Consider the following 19080-nt stretch of genomic DNA (forward strand, 5'->3'; position numbering starts at 1 on the left):
CACGATGCCTAAAAGAACCATAGCATGCCACCTGAAAGGACATGCTATCAAGTGTATGGCCTTTGCTATAGACAATAAAACATGCTACTGAACTGGAGCTGCCCCATCCCCACGCCATTGCAATGAGAAGACATACAGGTGCTGTCCTCTCTAGATTATGAATTGGTAGGGAGGGTAGGGGGTTGAAGAAGGAGTAGGGGCGTAAGAAGAAGGGTTGGGGTGGGGGGAGGGGTTAAGGGAATAGGAGAAAGGGTAAGAGGTGGAGGGAGGAAGGAAAGGGTAGGAGAAAGGGTAAGGGTTGGGAGGAAGAGGCAGACATGTTGATTTATTGTTTCATCTGGCTGGAGTAAGTAGAAAACAGGAAAGGGCACAGAATTAGGTCTGTGATAAATAACCCCTCGTAGGACCCCAAAACTTGTTTATGTGTAATGTGTACATTTCAGTGAACATATGCTGTGGGGGTGGGGAGTGTCTGTGGAGGCCAGAAGAGGATGTTGGATCCCCTGAGGTTGGAGCTACCGAAGACTCAGAGCTCCCTGACATGTCTCCTCTGGAGAAGAAGCAGTGCTTCTAACCGTGAACCATTTCTGCACACTTTTTTTAAAATTTGATCTTACAGAGATGTTCTACTGAAAGTATATATCCTACGGAGTTTTCCCAACATAGTTGTTGTTCTTTGAAGTTTGCATCTGGTAGGGAAAATGTTCCTACCATATTTATATATGGTTCTCTTCTTGGAGGATAGTTTTTTTTTTCCCTGAATGTGTCTTAGACAATTTGTATGGAATACTCACTTCATTCTATCTGAACACCAATTGCTTAGCTCCCTGTAGCTTGACTATGATGAATGAATTTCGCTAGAGTATGTACCAGGAAAGAGATGGAGACACCCACCATCTTCAGAGGCCATGCATGAGTGGGAAGATGCTTGCCTGTCAAATGCCTGTGACATTAAAAATGATGAGTGTAGCAGAGGAGGGGTGACCCTCACCCTACAGGGCAGTGGGTAGCTTCCTCCAAGGAGGGATAACACCCTATGGAACAGTGAGTGGGTTCCTCCAGCACTGTTGGTTCTAGAAAGAGAACCTGGAAGTGGCAGCCCCAGCACTGGCCAGGGTCCTAGAGTGTCTGTGTCCTAACCAGTCAGCACCATAGATGATACTATGACACAGGGAGAGGTGGCAGTGGGAGCCACAAGCAGAACCTCTTCTGTGTGGGAGTGGCTGTTCGGGGCAACTATATAGGTAGGATACCAATGGAGTTGGAGCAGCCTGTGCTACTCTGTATGACTGTCGGCCAGCAGCACACTGGCTGCAAAGCTGCTCTTAATTCACCACTGCAACAATTTCCAACCCTCACAGCCCCCTCTCGCGAACAGCCATCCCTGCCTAGGTAGGACAACAAAGTCACAAAGTCGATCAAAATGCCCTCTGCACACTATGCAGACAGGGCAACAATGAAAACTATGGTATTTCCTCTTTCCTCTTCTGTTGGTAATATGTGCTTGAGCATGGTGCAAGGGGTGGGCGGGGCTAAACGGAACAAGGGGGCGGGGCTGGAAAGGGAGGGACCTGCCTGGCCTTAGCACATTCCACATGGAGTAGGGCAAAAGCCCAGATCTGATGCTCCTCTCTCTCTCTCTCTCTCTCTCTCTCTCTCTCTCTCTCTCTCTCTCTCTCTGAATTATTTATTTATTTTATGGATGTGAGTATACCGCCGCTGTCTTCTGTCTTCAGGCACAACAGTCTGAAGGGCTTCTGTTTTGTCTGATGGCTGTGAGTCACCATGTGGTTGCTGGGATTTGAACTCAGGACCTCTGGAAGAGCAGTCAGCGCTCTTAACCACTGAGCCATCTCTCCAGTCCCAGATCTGATACTCAATGGTGGTGTCCTCCGTTCTCTATCTTGTCGTAACACATATTCCCTAACATGCCAACCTAAGGGGCTTTGGTTATAGCTGCTGTGCTGGGTCAAGTTGGGATTATAAGGCCCCCTCCCCGACCGCAGAGAAATGTTTATGGAGCCCAAGAGATGTGAATAAACAAAGGTTTCTGTCTCCTACGTCTGCTGAGTTCACATAACTGTTCCCTCCTTGGCACTGCCCCTGGCTACGGTGTCCTGAAGTCACTGGAAAAAGACATGTGTTCTGGTTAGCTCTTCTGTTATTATTAACACTATGACGGAAATCAACTTAGGGAGGGAAAGATTTATTACATCTTATAGGTTACACTCCGTCACTGAGAGAAACTGAGGCAGGAATGTGAAGCAGAAACCGAGGCAAAGACCGTGGAGGGATACGTGTGTGCTTGCTCTGGGTTTCCCAGTTCCCTTTCTTATACCACCCGGTCCAACCTGTCCCGTGATAGCACCACCCACAGTGTTCTGGGCCAGTCCACATCAGTTAGCAATCAAGAAAAAGCCCACCACAGACCCGTCCACAGGCCAATCTAATGAAGGCAACTTCTCAGTTGAAACTCCCTCTTCCCATATGAGTCACACAGACAACTCACTAAAGCTATGTGTGACAATGTGACATCCCTTTCTAAAGCAAGGTCTCGTTTCCATGATCGAAGTGGGCCACGAGCCTGTAAGGGCTGTGGAACTTTCCAGAAGCTAGTTTGCTGGGACTCCCATTCACAATCAACCTTCTCTGTGGGAAGGCTTTCCCCTCCTCCGTCCATAGCACCACAGTGGCAAAGGACGTTCATTCTGCTTCTCTTCCCCAGCTATTGTCCGAGGTATCTGAATCCTCTCCCTGCTTCCAGTTTCTCTTCTGACGCCCAGTGTTTCCATGGTTACTCGTCTCAAACTGTAGCTATACCTGGTCCGCCTTTACTGAGGTTATTGCTGGGTGATGCTTATTTTTCCCATCTCGCATACTTTGCTTTGGGTTCAGAACCAACAGATACATCCATCACTAAGAAGAACGCTAGCCTCTGTCTCTCTTCCCTCAGCCTAAGATGGCCTCGCTAGGCAAAAGCCACAAAAGCGATTTTCTTCTTCACACATGCATTGATCAAGGAGAATTCTTAATAAGATAATTAGCCTTTGTAAATTGAAGTAGGAGAAAGAAAAATGTGCTTAATTTTTTGTGGCCTCCAGGGAAGCAATCTATCCACTGCTAACGCTCTTTCATTCTGAACGTTTGGGCCACCATCTGGAAAACTGCGCTCGCTGCCTGCCAGCACTTCGGTGTCGTGTTCGACTCTCTGTCTTCCGTTTAGCCTTCACTTCCTGGCCTCTCTACATGAAAAGGAAACCTAAAAATCCAGCTGAGTCTTCAGGACTTACTGCGATCTTGCCAACACGGCTAAGGTTCCAGAAGCAGACTGTTAACCCCACGCATCCCACAACTCAGGCTGTGTGCTGCATATTGTGTATGCAGTACCTACAGTAGCCAGAAGAGGGCGATAGATCCCTTAGCACTGCAGTTTCAGGTGCTTATGAGCCACCATGTGGGGAGCTGGGAACTGAACCAAGGTCCGCTGGAGAAGCACCCAGGCTCCACACCTTGTGTCCAAGGAAGTAGTAGAGGCAGAACAGTTACTCCTGCCTTTCCTTTTCCCATCAACCCTGAGGCAGGTCACCAAAGCCTTTTTCCAAGAATGGCCCTGTCTGTGACCAGAGAGGGTAGCTTCATCTTCGCAGATATGAAGGTGCCGAGACAAACCCGAACAAACTAGCTTTGCCCACTCTTCCCGGTTTGTCCTCATTACATTGAATCCCTCATGCTGCCTGGGCTCTCTCTGCTGAAGGCTCGCTCATGGCATTTAGATAATTTAGAATCAAAACTGACTGTGATTTCATGTACACGAAGCCTTCTTATATTTTAGCAGCTGAGAGGCATTAACCCTTGAAGGAAACAAAAGAAAGTTGTAGAGTTTAGTGACCTAGACTTTCTTTACTTTTTCTTCTAATTCTGGCTCTCGCAACCCTTCGCTTTGATTGGATTGGATTATCTTATATTTATAAAATGAATATGATTGTTACATTTCTTAATATTTAGTATGGTTCCTTGCTGATTTTCTACAGTGTGCCTTTTCATATCATTCTTGAATGGCATTTTCTATAAAGAGCATCTCTCTGAATGCATATTGAAAAAAAAAAACCTGATAGACGTTCTGGGCATCTGTTATTACTTGTGGAGTTTTTAAGGTTTATTTTTATGTGCATGAGTGCTTGCATGTGGATATATGGTCTATGTGCATGCAGTGCCTACAGAGGCCAGAAGAGGGCGATAGATCTTTTAACACTGGAGTTACAGGTGCTTGTGAGCCACCATGTGGGTGCTGGGAACTGAACCAAGGTCCTCTGGAGGAGCAGCCAGTGCCCTTAACCACTGAGCCATCTGTCCGGCCATTATTAATTTGTAATAACTGTGGCTGTTGAGATGTCCTAAACCTTGGGAAATCTTGAATATCACACTATAAAAGTCTACTTCTTCTCCACCACATTGTAATGACCAACAAGACAAGCCTCCTTAAAGAGGTAGCTAATGGGTGGAATGTTATAGAACCCTCTCTAGAATAAGATACTTTTCAAATTCTCCAGAATGAGAGTCTAAGTTAAATGAAGAAATCTCTTGAGCAAATGTCCTTGTTTTTTCCTTGTAGAGTTCAGGTTTCGATTATCTATAGAACTGTGTTTAGGAAGAGATAAGGGTATTGATTGCCAAGATAAACAAAAGATAAATAACACAATTATAGGAAATTTATTCTGCCATACCCCAAATGAGATCTGAGGTTCTGTTCTGTAGCTTAAAGCCATAGATATAATAATATTTTGAAAGATTTATGAATCCTACCCGGAGTGAGTAAATTTCCTGAGAAACTTATATTTACTACAGAGAAAATAGCTGTTACTTGTGTTGCTGGCTGTTTTGTTGTTGTTTTGGGGTTTTTTGTTTTGTTTTGTTTTGTTTTTTTGTAATTTGGGAATCTTTAAATGAGCAAAAAACCATTAACCTGTGAGAAACATCAGCAAATACACAAATGGGTAGAGAAACAGAAACAAGAGCAACAACAGATGTAAATATTCTCAGCAGAACTAATGCAGAGAAAAACATCCCTGAGTTGAGTAAAATGCAGATGGACCAGCACCCTCTAGAGACAGCCTTCAGGCATAGCTGGGCTGGGCAAACAGAGCGTCAGGAAAGGCTCAGAGATGAAGTAGCCCAGACCTAGAGATGAAGGTAGTAATGGGGTATCCTCACACAGCTGAATCTGAAAATGGAAGGGTTTACATTCCACCGAACGGTTGGCCCATGTTTTATTTATATATTGCTTGTCCTGCTGACTGCCTCCTGGGTTTAAATGTTTCAATGATGAACAGGACAGGAAGGACCCAGAACTCCACTGATCTAATCGATGGGATTAAGAAGCACCTAGGGGACAAGTGAGCTCCCAGGTATCTAAAAATGGCCTCAGCAGACTGTATATTTCAACTACCCAAAGGGGCTGAAGCGATTTTAATTTAAATATAGTAGATCCAGGTGAATTCTGTTCACTGGAGCACCGAAGAAATCCCAACACCCTACAGCTTGCAGAAAGGAAGCACATTCTTAGAAAAATAATAAAACGTATTCAAATTAAAACAAATATCAGGTGCTTCATTATTCCCCAAGTCAAAAAGAGAAAATGTCTTGCCCTTTAGAACACCCATACATCACCAAAGCATGTAAATTTAGGGATGGAGAGATGGCTCCGTGGTTAAAAGCTCTGGCTATGTTTGCCAAGGACTCAGATTCAGTTCCCAGCACCCACTGCTCATAATCATCAGTAATTCTAGTGCCCTCTCCTGGCCTCTGTGGGTACTGCACATGTGTGGAATACATGCGTACTTGCAGACAAAACTATTTTATCCACATAAAATAAAATATATTTATTGATGTTGTACTTTGTTTATTGTTTTGTTTTTAAGAAAAAATGAACCTATCAGGGCATGGCGGCACATGTCTTTAATCCCAGCACTTCGGAAGCAGAGGCAGGCAGATCTCTGAGTTGAGGCCAACCTGGTCTACAGAGTTCAAGGACAGCCAAGGCTCCCCGGAAAAACCCTGTCTTGGACAGAGAGAGAGAGAGAGGAAAGAGGTGGGAGGGACGGGGAGAGAGAGAGGGAGGAAGGGATTTGGGAGAGAGACACAGGGAGGCACAGAGAGAACTTAGTCTTTTTTGAAAAAATGCAAATTCACTTCAACCTTTAGAAAAACAAGTTGCAATTATGCAACAAAAGTCCTGTTAAATACATCAGTCTCCTTGCAAGGCTGTAATGCCACCATGAAACTGGACCCTAAGGAAACTATCCAAATGGGGGAGCAGCAGCAGCATGTGTACAAGTTTGGGGTGACACTTTGAGACAGCTGTCTGATGCCACTCATTTTTCTTCCTGGTCTCCCCAAAGCCCAGGAAAACTTCCAGGCATTTAGCAACAACAAACCTTTTCAAGTCGGAAAAAAAAAACCATTACTATAAACAAGAAAAAAATCTGAATAATTGCCAGATGATGCAGTACTGAGAGAAACAGATCCAGAGCTCAACAGGACCTGGGAAATGACAGACAGGACACTCAGGGGCTCTGCAAACAGTGTCTGGACAAACGCCACAAGTGGAGGAGAGAGGACAGTCCCTGGATGGTTTGTCAATGTCTGTGGCACTGGATACACAGATGCCTGTGTTCCAGTGATTCCACCTTCAACTGGAGAGCACAGATGAACTCATTGTGTGAGGCATCCGTAGGCATCCGTAGGCATCCGTAGGCATCCGTAGGCATCCGTAGACATCCGTAGGCATCCTCAGGTCGTTGGTATGCTCCGCTGCTACGGGCTGACCAGACCAGATGGTTGTCTGTGCTGAGTGATGGATAGGTCTCAACACTATCTCGAGTAGAAACCAGTGACAATTTGGGATCTCCTGCGTGCACTGTGGAAGAGTGTTGCTGATGTGAGATAGCCTCAGGAGGCTATTCACAGAGGGGCTGCACGATTTCATCTCTGCAGAAGACGGAGCTGACAAAAGCCGATGTGTATTTAATAACTCTCCCAGTCAGTTGCTGTGGTGAACACGTGACCAAGAGCAACTGGGGAGGTTAGGCTTCATTTGGCTTATGGGTTACAGTCCATTGTTGAGGGAAGCCAAGGCAGGAACGCCAGCGAAGGCCATGCAGGGATGCTATTTGCTGGGTTGCTCTCTGTGTCTTGCTCAGCCTGCTTTCTCATTCAACCCAGGACCGGGGGGACACAGTCCACAGTGGGCTACCCCAAGCCCCCAATTAATCATTCATCGAGAAAATGTTCCCACGGGTATGCTTATAAGTGAATCTGATGGAGGCCGGTTCTCTACTGAGGTTTCCTCTCCGAGATGACTCAAGCTTGTAGACAAAACACTGACACAGGAGTCTTAATGGAGGGGCGGGGATGGGCGGGGCAGAGGAGGGGCGGGGCTAGGGGCGGGGCTGGGGAGGGGCAGAGTCTGGAGAATAGGTTTCTCTGCCTCCGGACTGTGTTTCATGTGTGTACAGGTCACTCAACGGGGCTTATGTGTTTTATGGAAGTGACCTCAGCCATACAATGGAGAGTGTGACACATTTTCTGTCATGCTCCAGTAATATTTACCCAGCTCAGATTAGGATATGAACCCAGTGAGATTGGTAAGGCTATTCTACGCCACCACATGGGCAAGCCCTTTCCTGTCATAATTAAGGTTTACTGAATTAGGCCACAACTGGTTTTGGTTTGTATCATGTGTTTAGAAGAGGGATGTTGTTTTCTTAAGCTATTTCTCTCTCTTTGAAAGTAAAAAGAAATTTAAATGACTGATGATGTTTTTTCTAGGTTTACTTATAATAAGTTCTTTTCATTAAAAATAATAATACCTGAAAAGTCACCGGAGACAGAAAGGGGGATTGACTTTTCTCGGTAAAGCCTGGTGGCATCTGCAGTACGTTTATAACACACACAGCTAAGCATTCTAGACTTTTCTGAGTTTACCTTAGTTCCTCTTCATAGAACTGCCAGTTGTGAACATGGACTTGACCTTAAACAAAATACTGAATTTGAAAATTATTTGTGCTGGGAAAAGCAAGAGTTCAAAAGTCTATCGGTACAGTCTGTTTTCAGTTAAAGATACCTGCTTGGGGAAAAAAAATGACAGAAAGAACTGAAAAAGAAAAGAAAAAAACAAACAAGCAGTGATTCTCAGGATGATACACAGAACACGTGTGACGTTCTGCGTTTCCAAACGCTACCAAAGAACGCGGGATGCGCAGCACACACTTAGATCCTGCTGATCTTAAAGGCAATAACATGCCCTAAAGCAACACCAAGTTCTGAGACACGTGCATCTCACGTCACTTCCACGGAACTGCCAGTGGCTTCTAAGCAAAGAGCCTCTTCCCATAACTGCACTATGGACCGGACCACCAACAAAGGAAAGACAACCTTAAAGCCAGTGGTACTGAACCAGCTTATTTGAATTCAGCGTCCCGTCTGAGGAAAACCATCTGAGGAAAAGTGTGTTTAGTTCAACATTGCTGAGAAATTGTGCCTGGACACAAATATGCCAGAACAGAAAGATGTGCGGGGCAAGCCAGGCTATAAAGCCACGGCGGAGCCAGGAGAACTGGGTAAGCAGTTAGGAGCACTGGCTGCTCTTACGGGAGACCAGAGTTCAAACCTAAGTCCACACTGCCTGCTCACAACCCTCTAAAACTACAGTTCCAGGGAGTCAGACGTTCTCTTCCGGCCCCTATGTGCTGCACAGACATATATGCAGGCGAGACACCCATACACAGAAAATACAATAAAAATCTTTTTAATAGAGTCGTAGTGTACCACTAAACAATCTTGAAAGGTATGTATTATATATTGGAATTTTCAAAGAAAACATTCATTTATTGAACAAAGGCTAGGAGGATTTCGAAGGTTTCTTATAATTTATGACATAATAAATCCATATCGATGTAACATTTTAACTACATATATAAATATGCGTTTATGGGTAATTGATTTATTTGACAAGTTTATCAGCTAGGTTTTTGTGCTTTTTCTGGATCAGCAACTTGTGGGAACAGAGGAAAATGGTTTTGATTACAATATTCCATTTCTCTGCAAGTTAAGAAAGTATATTCATTCTAAGATAAACCTCGGTGTCCCCCTTGCCCCTCAAAGACTGCTTTGTGGTATTTTCCTTCAAGGAAGCAGAGAAACAGAGTTACCTGGGGTCTGGATGTCACTTTGTCAACTGTCTCAAGGCCCAATTCTATTTCACTGGGGCAACTTTTTAACAAGGGATATAGGCTCCTGGTGTGGCTGACTGGCAGGGAACCAAAACCAAACAACAAAGCTAGTGGCCTACTCTACCTGTAAGAATATGTAAAGTTTGAGTTTCACACTTCAAAATAAATTAGACGGAAATTCTACCTCTCAGCCCACGACTCCAGAGGATCAGATTATTGCTAAAGGGAAGGGTGTGTAACACAACATTTGTCTCCTGTTTTTTTTACCAAAAGAAACATGTATCTGACTTCCACTAAATTTAACAGTGTTTGCTATCTGTGGGCAAACTTGTAAAGAAATTAGTGTATTAGCTTATATAACAGAAGAGCATCTATCAAACTTAGTGAATAAATGCTTTTAAGAGTATTTAAATGGTAAAAGTCCTCTGTTGGCAGGAATATACAACGCAGTCTCTACAAGTCTCCAATACATTGATGTCTGCATAAATAGACACAGATGTAGGTATGAAACAGGAATGGTAGTGTGACGGTTAATGCTGGTTGACTTGACACAAACTTCAGTCCCTTCAAGAGGTGGAAGAGGAAGCCGCAGGGGAACTGTCTCCATTAGACTGGACTGTGGGCAAGTCTGTGGGCCTTTTCTTGGTTGATGATTGATGCTGGAGGTCGGGCTTACTACGGGTGGAGCCAACCAACTGTGGGCAGGTGGTCTTGGCCTATATAAGAAAACAGGCCAGGCAAGCTGTGGAGAGCCAGCCAATGTGTGGCATTGCTCCGTGGCCTCTGTTTCAGTTCTTGCCTTACCTTGCCTCATGATAGACCTGTAAGCAAGTTGCTTTTGGTTACGGTTTTATCAGAGCAAAAGAGAAGCAAACTGGACCGGTCCCTCCTGTACCAGTCTGAAGTAGAACATAACTCTACTGGCTGGTCTTGTGTGTCAACTTGACACAAGCTGGAGTTATCACAGAGAAAGGAGCCTCCCTTGAGGAAATGCCTCCATGAGATCCAGATGTAAGGCATTTTCTCAATTAGTGATCAAGAAGGGAGGGGCCATTGTGGGCGGTACCATTCCTGAACTGGTAGACCTGGGTTCTATAAGAAAGCAGGCTGAGCAAGGCAGGGGAAGCAAGCCAGTAAGTAACATCCCTCCATGGCCTCTGCACCAGCTCCTGCTTCCTGACCTGCTTGAGTCCCAGTCCTGACTTCCTCTGGTGATGAACAGTAATGTGGAAGTGTAAGCTGAATAAACCCTTTCCTCCCCAACTTGCTTCTTGGTCATGATGTTTGTGCAGGAATAGAAACCCTGACTGAGACAGTAACTAAACAGACATTTCTCAGTACTTGTGATTGAAGCTTCCTGGAGAGACTCGGCTCAAAGGAAAAGAGTTTAAAATACAGTTTTCTTTGGGATCTATGTAAGCTCTCTGCAAAGCCTAGGTGTGTAACCAACACCTGGAAAGAGTGCGGCTGGTGGTCAGAATCTTGTCTGTAACAACTGAAGAGGAGCAATTTCCCCTGGCAAGGTTTCCAGTATGTTCTTCCCTCCATCCAGCTCTCTTATCTTTCTAAGAAGTCTAAGACTCTAGGGAAGCTTATTTTGTGTGTTTTATACCATCTTAGAACCTCCCAAGAAACCACATCAGACCTAGCCTCTGGGGGTCCCTGTGAACTGATTAATGGCCAAATTGAATTCTACTGCAGGGATCCGAGTTGCAAATCCCAACGCAGCAGTGGTAAGCAACTGTCCTTCACAGTTGGCTTCCTTGACATTTCCACTCTGGGGGAAAATGTTGCTGACTCGATTGTGTTCTGTGTTTCAGGCAATAGCAATGCTAAAATGGATCACTGGCTGGGTCTAAGTGTAAGCAACTTCCAGCTAAGGTCAGACTTTAGTTTCAAGGTTAGAGGAAGTAGAGATGCTATTGTTCTTAAATGTAACTCTTAAATACCCTGCCTGTTGCTGACATCTGGGTGACAGGTTTGCTGTGTTTTCTGAGTGGTTCTCCAGGAGGTGGGCGGTGCTGCTTATCTGCATGTAGCTTACAGTCTCCGTAGAAAGGGTCCCAGTGGATTGTGAGCTACATCCAGCATAATGGGACAATGCAGTTCCCCAATTTTAGCATTCAGCCCTCTGGTTTTGTTCCCTGGGACGCTGAGTGTGCTGAGCTATGTTAAGGTTTGTAGTTAATTTCCACAGTCCGTATATGATTAAAGCCAAGTTGGAGCGAGAAAGCATGCCCCGCACAACACTTCATAGTCTCCTAGGCTGTCAATCACACATCTATGGGTTATCGGGAAAATCAATCAAGCTGGTCGGTGAGAATGCAGTCGTAGTGGAGGGTGAGAACACGCTGGCCAGCCCACCTCTGGTGAGAGGAACTGCGTGTTGTTACAGTGGAAGCAAAACCCAACAACTGAGCCAACATGCTGATGAACGTCGGTTCAGACCATTAAGTGAGTCCAAGCACATTGAATTCTCCCCCTGGCATGCGAACTGTTTGTCAGCCGCGGAATTCCTTGATACTGCCCATTCTAGGAGCTGGATTTGGCTGTTTGATAGGACTGTCAACAACAACAACAAAAAAAAAAGACTGCCACCACTGCTTCCTCCCCCTCCTCTCCCTCCTCCCCCTCCTCCTTCTCCTCCCCTCATCCTCCTCCTCCTCCTCCTCCTCCTCCTTCTCCTCCTCCTCTTCCGCCGCCGCCGCCGCCGCCGCCGCCACCACCGCCTCCGCTACTCCTGCCCTGGGTGCAGTGGAATCCTTGCCTCCATAGTTGAGATCTTGGTCTTTGGTCTCAGAGCTCTGCATTCTTTTCTCAAACCTCCAGAAAGATTTGCCTCCTTCTCTCTGTAATCTTGATGGTACTTTGAGATCTTTCTCTTTAGAACCTTTTTCTTTCCCAAACTCACTGCTCTTGATGACTCGGTGGGTGAAAAAACAACTAGACGAACTTCGATTTCCCTGAGATCTGGATTCAAATCAACAAGGATCCCACGCAGACACGAATGAAGGTGCCGAGATGCGAAGGTGGTCGCATGGAGTATTGTCCATCTGCTCCACATTGAACTTAAAGGCACCACTACCATTTCTGGTAACAAATCCCACCGGATAAAATGGTATTGGCCAGTCAGTGACTCGTTAGCATTCTGTCAGGAGCTCAAATTTCCCCCTTCTTCCTTGCTCTCCAGCCATCTTATCTTAATGTTTAAAATAATGCTTGGTTTGTCTTTTTGGGGAGCTGGAGAGATGGCTCAGCTGTTAAGAGCACTGACTGCTCTTCCAGAGGTCCTGAGTTCAAATCCCAGCAACCACATGGTGGTTCACAGCCATCTTCAATAGGATCTAATGCCCTCTTGTGGTGTGTCTGAAGACAGCCACACTGTACTCACATACATAAAATAAATAAGCAAATAAAAAAAAAATGTTTGCCTGTAGTATGTGCATTGCATCTGTGTAATGCCCTAGAAGAAAGAAGAGGGCATCAGATCCCCTGGAACGAATAATGATGTTGACTAATTATAAGAGAATTAAAAGAAATGTTTCTTATCAACTAACTATAAGGAATAAATTTTTTTTTCTTTTAAGGACTTGAAATATTATAGAAAAGAATTAATCAAAGATTTAAATATGGATGGTTATTTTCTGAGAACTTTAAGACACTAAATTTATCTATTTACTCATGGGCTAGCAAAGAATTGTGACTAGTCTTACTAATTAAGCTCTGTTTCACCCAGTTGTATTATGTGGCTTATTCATTTCAATATGGGAAAAGCAAAATATAAAAATGAATAAAAAATGGTAAGAGACGAATAGAAATAAGGACATTAGATACAGATGATATGGAAAACACCGTTTACCCACGCAGCAGATATTTACCAAGGGTGGTCCTCATACTCCAAATAGTTCTAGAAGGAAGAAAGAGGAGAAATAAAAGGAGCAAAAAGCCTTACTTTTGACCCAGAAGAAGTCAGGGGTTAAGGGTCACATGCCATGGCTGTGGAGTGTCAGGCGGTTTATCACCTGGAGGTTATCACCACCAGCCACCAGTGATTTATTTACAGTCCGTGACTGAGTCACTGCACACCCACAGTCCTTCTTCAAGGTCAATAATCCTAGAAGTAAAATCACGGTGGAGGCTTCAGAAGCTTTTGTCAAACCCACATTCACACAGAGGGCATTTGTGAAGAATCAGATGAACCAGGACCAGGAAGGTCCAACTTTGCCCATGGGCCAGAGGCCTGCCAAAGTGCAAAGTGCTCCAGTGCATTTTTCCAACAAATATTCTGAGACGTGTCCTGAGTTCACAGTTTGATGTTCTGAAAGGAATGAATTGTCACCCCCAAGAACAGGTCAGAAAACCCAGATAAGAGCACACAGGAGCCTTCAGTGCCCTCTGCTCAGAGCACTGGGGTTTTCAGAAGCTGTGGCTTGCTTGTTGACTTTCCAACTGTGTTCAGCAAATTTATTCAGCATTCAGACCTTTAAGCTAAAATGAGAGAATATGTGTGTGGGGGGGGGTATAATTTCCACGTGTTTCTTCAAATCCTATTTGCAGTTTATGGAATTATTTTACCGGAATTTAAAAGCTTCGTTGCACTCTAAAATGTGGTTTTCATGGTGTCTTGGGGCCAAAGGGATTCTAGAGAAAGAGAATCTTGCTTCATAATGCAAATCAGTTGGCTTGGGAAGATTATGTTACAGATGCTGTGTTGGAGACTATTCAATATACAGTTACATGTTGCAAATTCGGGCCGTTGGCAAGACTTTTAGACAGGACAACTGCCACTGACATTCTATTCTGTAACATGAGCTCTCTGTAAGGAGACCGGTACCAGGCTTGATAACAATGTGGTGGGTCCAGGATTTCAGAGCAACCTTGAGTTTGGGGCCAGCCTGAGAGACATAGGGAGGCTTTCCAATAGTAGCAAGCCCTCCACTCACTCAGGAGCTCACTTTCCAGTTCACTTTGGGGACTGCAATTTCCAGTAATACCATACAGCATGGGTGAAGATGGCGGAAGAGAAGTCCAATTAACGTAATTCCGTTTTTGTCTGTATGTGATCAGGATACAGGGAGTTGAACACAGAATACACAAAAGTTCTAATACAGTGGGTCCGAGGAAGACTTTCCACAGCGCTGACCGCTGCCAAAGGGAGGTTCATCTATTGCAGGGAGGAGACCCTTCCTTCTCCCTCCTAGTGACTGACTCCTGATTTGCAGACCTACAACCAAAAAGGAAGGCTCTACCTCCCTCTTCCTCCTCCTCCTCCTCCTGCTTCTCCTCCTGCTCCTGCTCCTCCTCCTCTGGAGTAAATCCTTGGTGACAGGTGCAGCTATCAATCCTGCCCTAGACAATCCTGTCTTTTCATTATTCTATGCGAGAAGAATAAATTTCTCTTTTACACCATTATTGGGCACGCATTAAGAAAGGCCAAGTCAAACTGACCCTGGGAGCTAATTAGATAAAGGGGGAAGGAGGTAGTGGCTGGCTGAGGAGATGAAGGCAGGGTCCGGGGCAGTGCATGCCACCACTGTCTTTCTTTATGCCACATGCCCAGCAAAGGAAGCATCTATGTCCTGCCTCAGAACTGCAGGGCAGGCTCTTCAGCCAGCCAGAATCGCAACGGATAAAAGCAGCTGTGACTCTTTGTCAGGAGCTCCATGTGGATAAGAGTCCCCACAGGGAATGCTCTGCTAGTGTGTGAGTGCTCCCAAGGACAGCACCTGCTTTAGGAGTCCCCTGAGTTCCAGGGAGACCCAGAAACAAAAAGGAAGCCAATAGATTTGTGTTTCGACTCAAGCCAAAGCAATATATGGTATGGGGAGCTTTGTGACAGTCTTGAGCATTCAGGCTGGGCTGGTGGCCTCTTGGGGTCCAAGCAAGCTTCTGTTTTTTATGATCTTGTAAAAAGGCTAGCTTAATGAACTTTAAAAGAATGTAGATTTTGAAAAAAAATTCTTCATGACTGTTCACTTTAAATCAAAGGTCTTTACCGCATGATACTCATGTTAGAAGTCTGTGCAGGAACATTTGTTCAGTGTAAGTGCAGCACTGGTTTGAAGTTTTAAACAGCCACCTAGTAAACTTCTAATTTATTTTGTTACCTGAAGCTTTAAGATGATTCACCCAAAAACTATAAAAACCTATGCACCAGAAGACCATGGCTCTTGACTGAGTGTGTATTTAAATTCAGGTGCAGTTTGCACTGTTCCAAAAGAGAAACGAGTTGAGTTAATATTTCAGGAACCCTTTAGGAAGTAACAAAAGGAATGTTAGCTCTGGAATTAATTACTGAATAATTTATCCCGAGAAATTTGGGTGCAACACTAGTTCTATTTCCTGAGGACTCTTCACAGTGACTTGTGGTCTTTGCACTCACATCAGCAAAGAATGTGTGTCCCTCTTCCCACACGTCCTTGCCAGAATTTATTACCGCTGCCCTTCTGGTAATTTGTTTTGACTGCGAGTATGTGGAATCTTAATAAAGTTTTGATTTGATACCGAATATTTTTTCATATGTTTATTGAACAGTCATGCTTTTTCTAAATTTCACGTTTATTGATTAGGTCATTTGATTTTGGCCTTACTTCCTTATTTCTTTGTGCATTCTGGAAGTTATTCCTCTACTGGACACATAGCAGGCAAATAGTTTCCATGACGACATATGCTAGTGAACTCATGGGCTGTTTAGAAGTTTAGCAAACTTAGCTATTTAGTAAAGTCCCTCTTATCAAAAGAACAGGAGAAGAAAATGCCTTTAAAAAGTTCAATTTATATATTAGGTGGTTCCATGCACATGCACATTAGTTGCTTTTTTTTCATGTGGTGACAAAATGCCCAACAAAAGGAACTTAAGAAAGGGAGTTCCAGGCTGGAGAGATGGTTCAGTGGTTAAGAGCACTGACTGCTCCTCCAGAGGTCCTGAGTTCAAATCCCACCAACCACACATGGTGGCTCACAACCATCTGTAATGGGATCTGATGTCTTTTTTGGTGTGTCTGAAGACATCTACAGTGTACTCACATACACACACACACACACACACATACACACACACACACACACACACACACACACACACACACATATACATGTTTTGGCTCACAGCAGAGAAAACATGGTTGCCGGGTTTCATCATGTCTACGATAAGACAGCAAAGAAAGATGGATGCTGGTTGCAGACTACTCTCTCCTTTTTATTGATGGGACCCCAGCCCATGGGATGGGACCCCACATCCAGAATGGGTTTTTCTATCTCAGTTTTCCTATCCAATGTTTGTAAAAGTACCCTCACAGATACACCCATAGTTTTGCCTCCTAGATGATTCTAAATCAAATCAAATTAGTAAAGAAGATCAGTCAACATAGGCCCCACCCTTCCCTTGTTAACTTAACAACCAAACATCTCACTTTAAATTTCAGCAATCTACCCCTGGTCCTCAAAGGTTCACAGCAATCTCATAATGCAAAATGTGTTTGGTTCACCATCAAAACTCCATAGTCTTTAGCAATTCCAGCACTGTTCTTTTTTTTTTAAACACATCTAGTACTCAAAACAAAGGGCTCATAACTTATAAAATCAAACAAGTTACATCCCATACACGGTGGATCACAATAAATACTCAATCCCAAAAGGAATGAACAGGGATACCAAGAAAATGCATGCTCAAAGCAATATCGAAACTCACTGGGAAAAACACCAAACTCTTCTGTACCAGGTCCACACCAGCAGTCTATGCCTGCATCACATGGGCTCTCTCCATGCAGGCTGTTTCTCATACTGGCTCCCCTCTGGGCTTGCAGGCTTCCTTGGGGGACATCCTGTTGTCCTGGCATCTCCAACATCTTAGGATTCCACATATATTTGGGTTGTATCTTCCTAGTTAAGCCTGTGTAGAAATGTCTTCCTGGACACGCCAGAGATTTGTCTCCTGGGTGACTCTAACTTCAGTCAAGTTAACTATACAAATTAGCCATCTTGTGGTGCATTCTTCTAAGCAAGGTGATGGTCATTGTTTTCCCTGAAATACTAAGGCTGCATTGGACCAATGGCTGACAGTTATGAGCGTCTACCAGAATTTTTATGGAAGTCACAACCACAGTGTCGTTAAATTCTTCGTAGGGAATTTACCTACATTGTTCATGACTCTGCAGGGTTTCTGTCACCCACCTGGGATTGACTGGATTCACATTCAGTGATATTCCACGTGACTTGGTATATGTCTTGAGACACCGTGAGGATGGCTGACATTACTTCTTAACCTCGGCCCTCAGTGAAGATGAACAGAACTTAGAACTCACCTACTGACCCACACACAACTCAAACAGATTGCTCCTTTCCTAGCAGTTCCATTGAAATGCCTGCCTGCACCCTTCAGTTTGGTTGTTTATGCTCTCTTGTTCTTAGTTTTCTTTAGACTTTCTTTAAGATAGTTCTAGGGAGCTGGAGAGAGGCTCTGTGGTTAAGAGTGTGCACTGCTGTCCCAGAGGACTCACGCTTTGTTCCCAGCACCCAGGTTGGGTCATTCTCAACCACCTGTAACTGCAGATCCAGAGGATACCCCCACTCTCTTCTGGGCTCCCCAGTTACCTGAACCCACATGTGCATCCACACATACACGTACAATTTTAAGAACTAAACTTAATAAAAGCAGTTCTAAGGATACATTTTTACTTCACGATCACTTTCCCTCAGAACTTTGAATATTCACACACTTACTCTGACATCGGATGCTGCTGTTGACAAGCCTGCACGCATTAGAATTTCGGCTTTTCTAAACATCTACCTTTTTATAAAGCCATAAGTTCAAAAGCAAATGTCTACAGGTAGACTCATGTTTACTAGTTGTTGCATATTCCCAGATCCTTGCGTTTCATTATTATCTCTTTTTCATTACTATTGATCTCTCCCTTTAGGCATTTTGACTATCTATTGAAACTTTTCATTCTTTCCTCTGAACTGTTGCTCTGTTGTTTGAGTTCTTAAGACACCAAAAGATATCGTGCATTTCTTAACATCTCTGTGGTTCTTTTTTTTAAAGGTTTACTTGCTTGTGTGTGTGTGTGTGTGTGTGCACGTGTGTTTGCCTGCGTGTATGTCTGTGTACCATACATATGCAGTACCCACATCGGCCAGAAGATGGTGTAGTAATCCCATAGAAGTGCAAATATGGTTATGAGACACCCTGTAGGTGCTGTGAATCGAACGTGAATCCTCTGGAAGAGCAGCCAGTGCCCTAAACTGCTGAGCTAGCTCCCTGAACTCTGTGCGCTTCTTCTTCATTGTCGGTCCTTTCTTACGTTTCCTATGGTTTCATCTGTGACCTGTGTTACGGAATTTAATATTCCAAACCCGACTATCTCAATAGCCAGTGTTTACGGCTCAAATCTATTATTGTTGCTTCTGTTGATTCTTAACCATGTGTGTTTAATTGACCTTTGATAATGAGCTAATATTTGGCTGACATCAAGATGTCGGTCAAGTGTGAGGAAGTAACTTGAGAGTGTTTTCCCAGGCAGTTTGTATTCTTGTGAATGCAGCTCTAGACCCACCTTCTAGAGTCCTTAGATCCTTAGAGGGACTGTGGGTGAACTCCCGGCACCTGCCAGAGACTTGAGGGTTAGAAGACAACAGTTCCAGTATCCATGTCTACTTCCCAGACCATTGAGCCTTTATTTAGTTCACTGCTCTCTGTAAAGTTTCCAGCACTTTTTGCCTTTCTTCTTCCCCTTTAGACTTCATCTTCTTATCTCCAGAAAGGTCACTCAGTTTCCTTAATGTAGATGTTGTTATCCTGAAGTACTTTAGAATTCTGAAGCCTTTAGAGTACTTAGTCTACCGCTCCACC

The sequence above is a fragment of the Micromys minutus genome, assembly GCF_963924665.1.
Source record: "Micromys minutus genome assembly, chromosome: 29".
NCBI classification, from domain to species: Eukaryota; Metazoa; Chordata; class Mammalia; order Rodentia; family Muridae; genus Micromys; species Micromys minutus.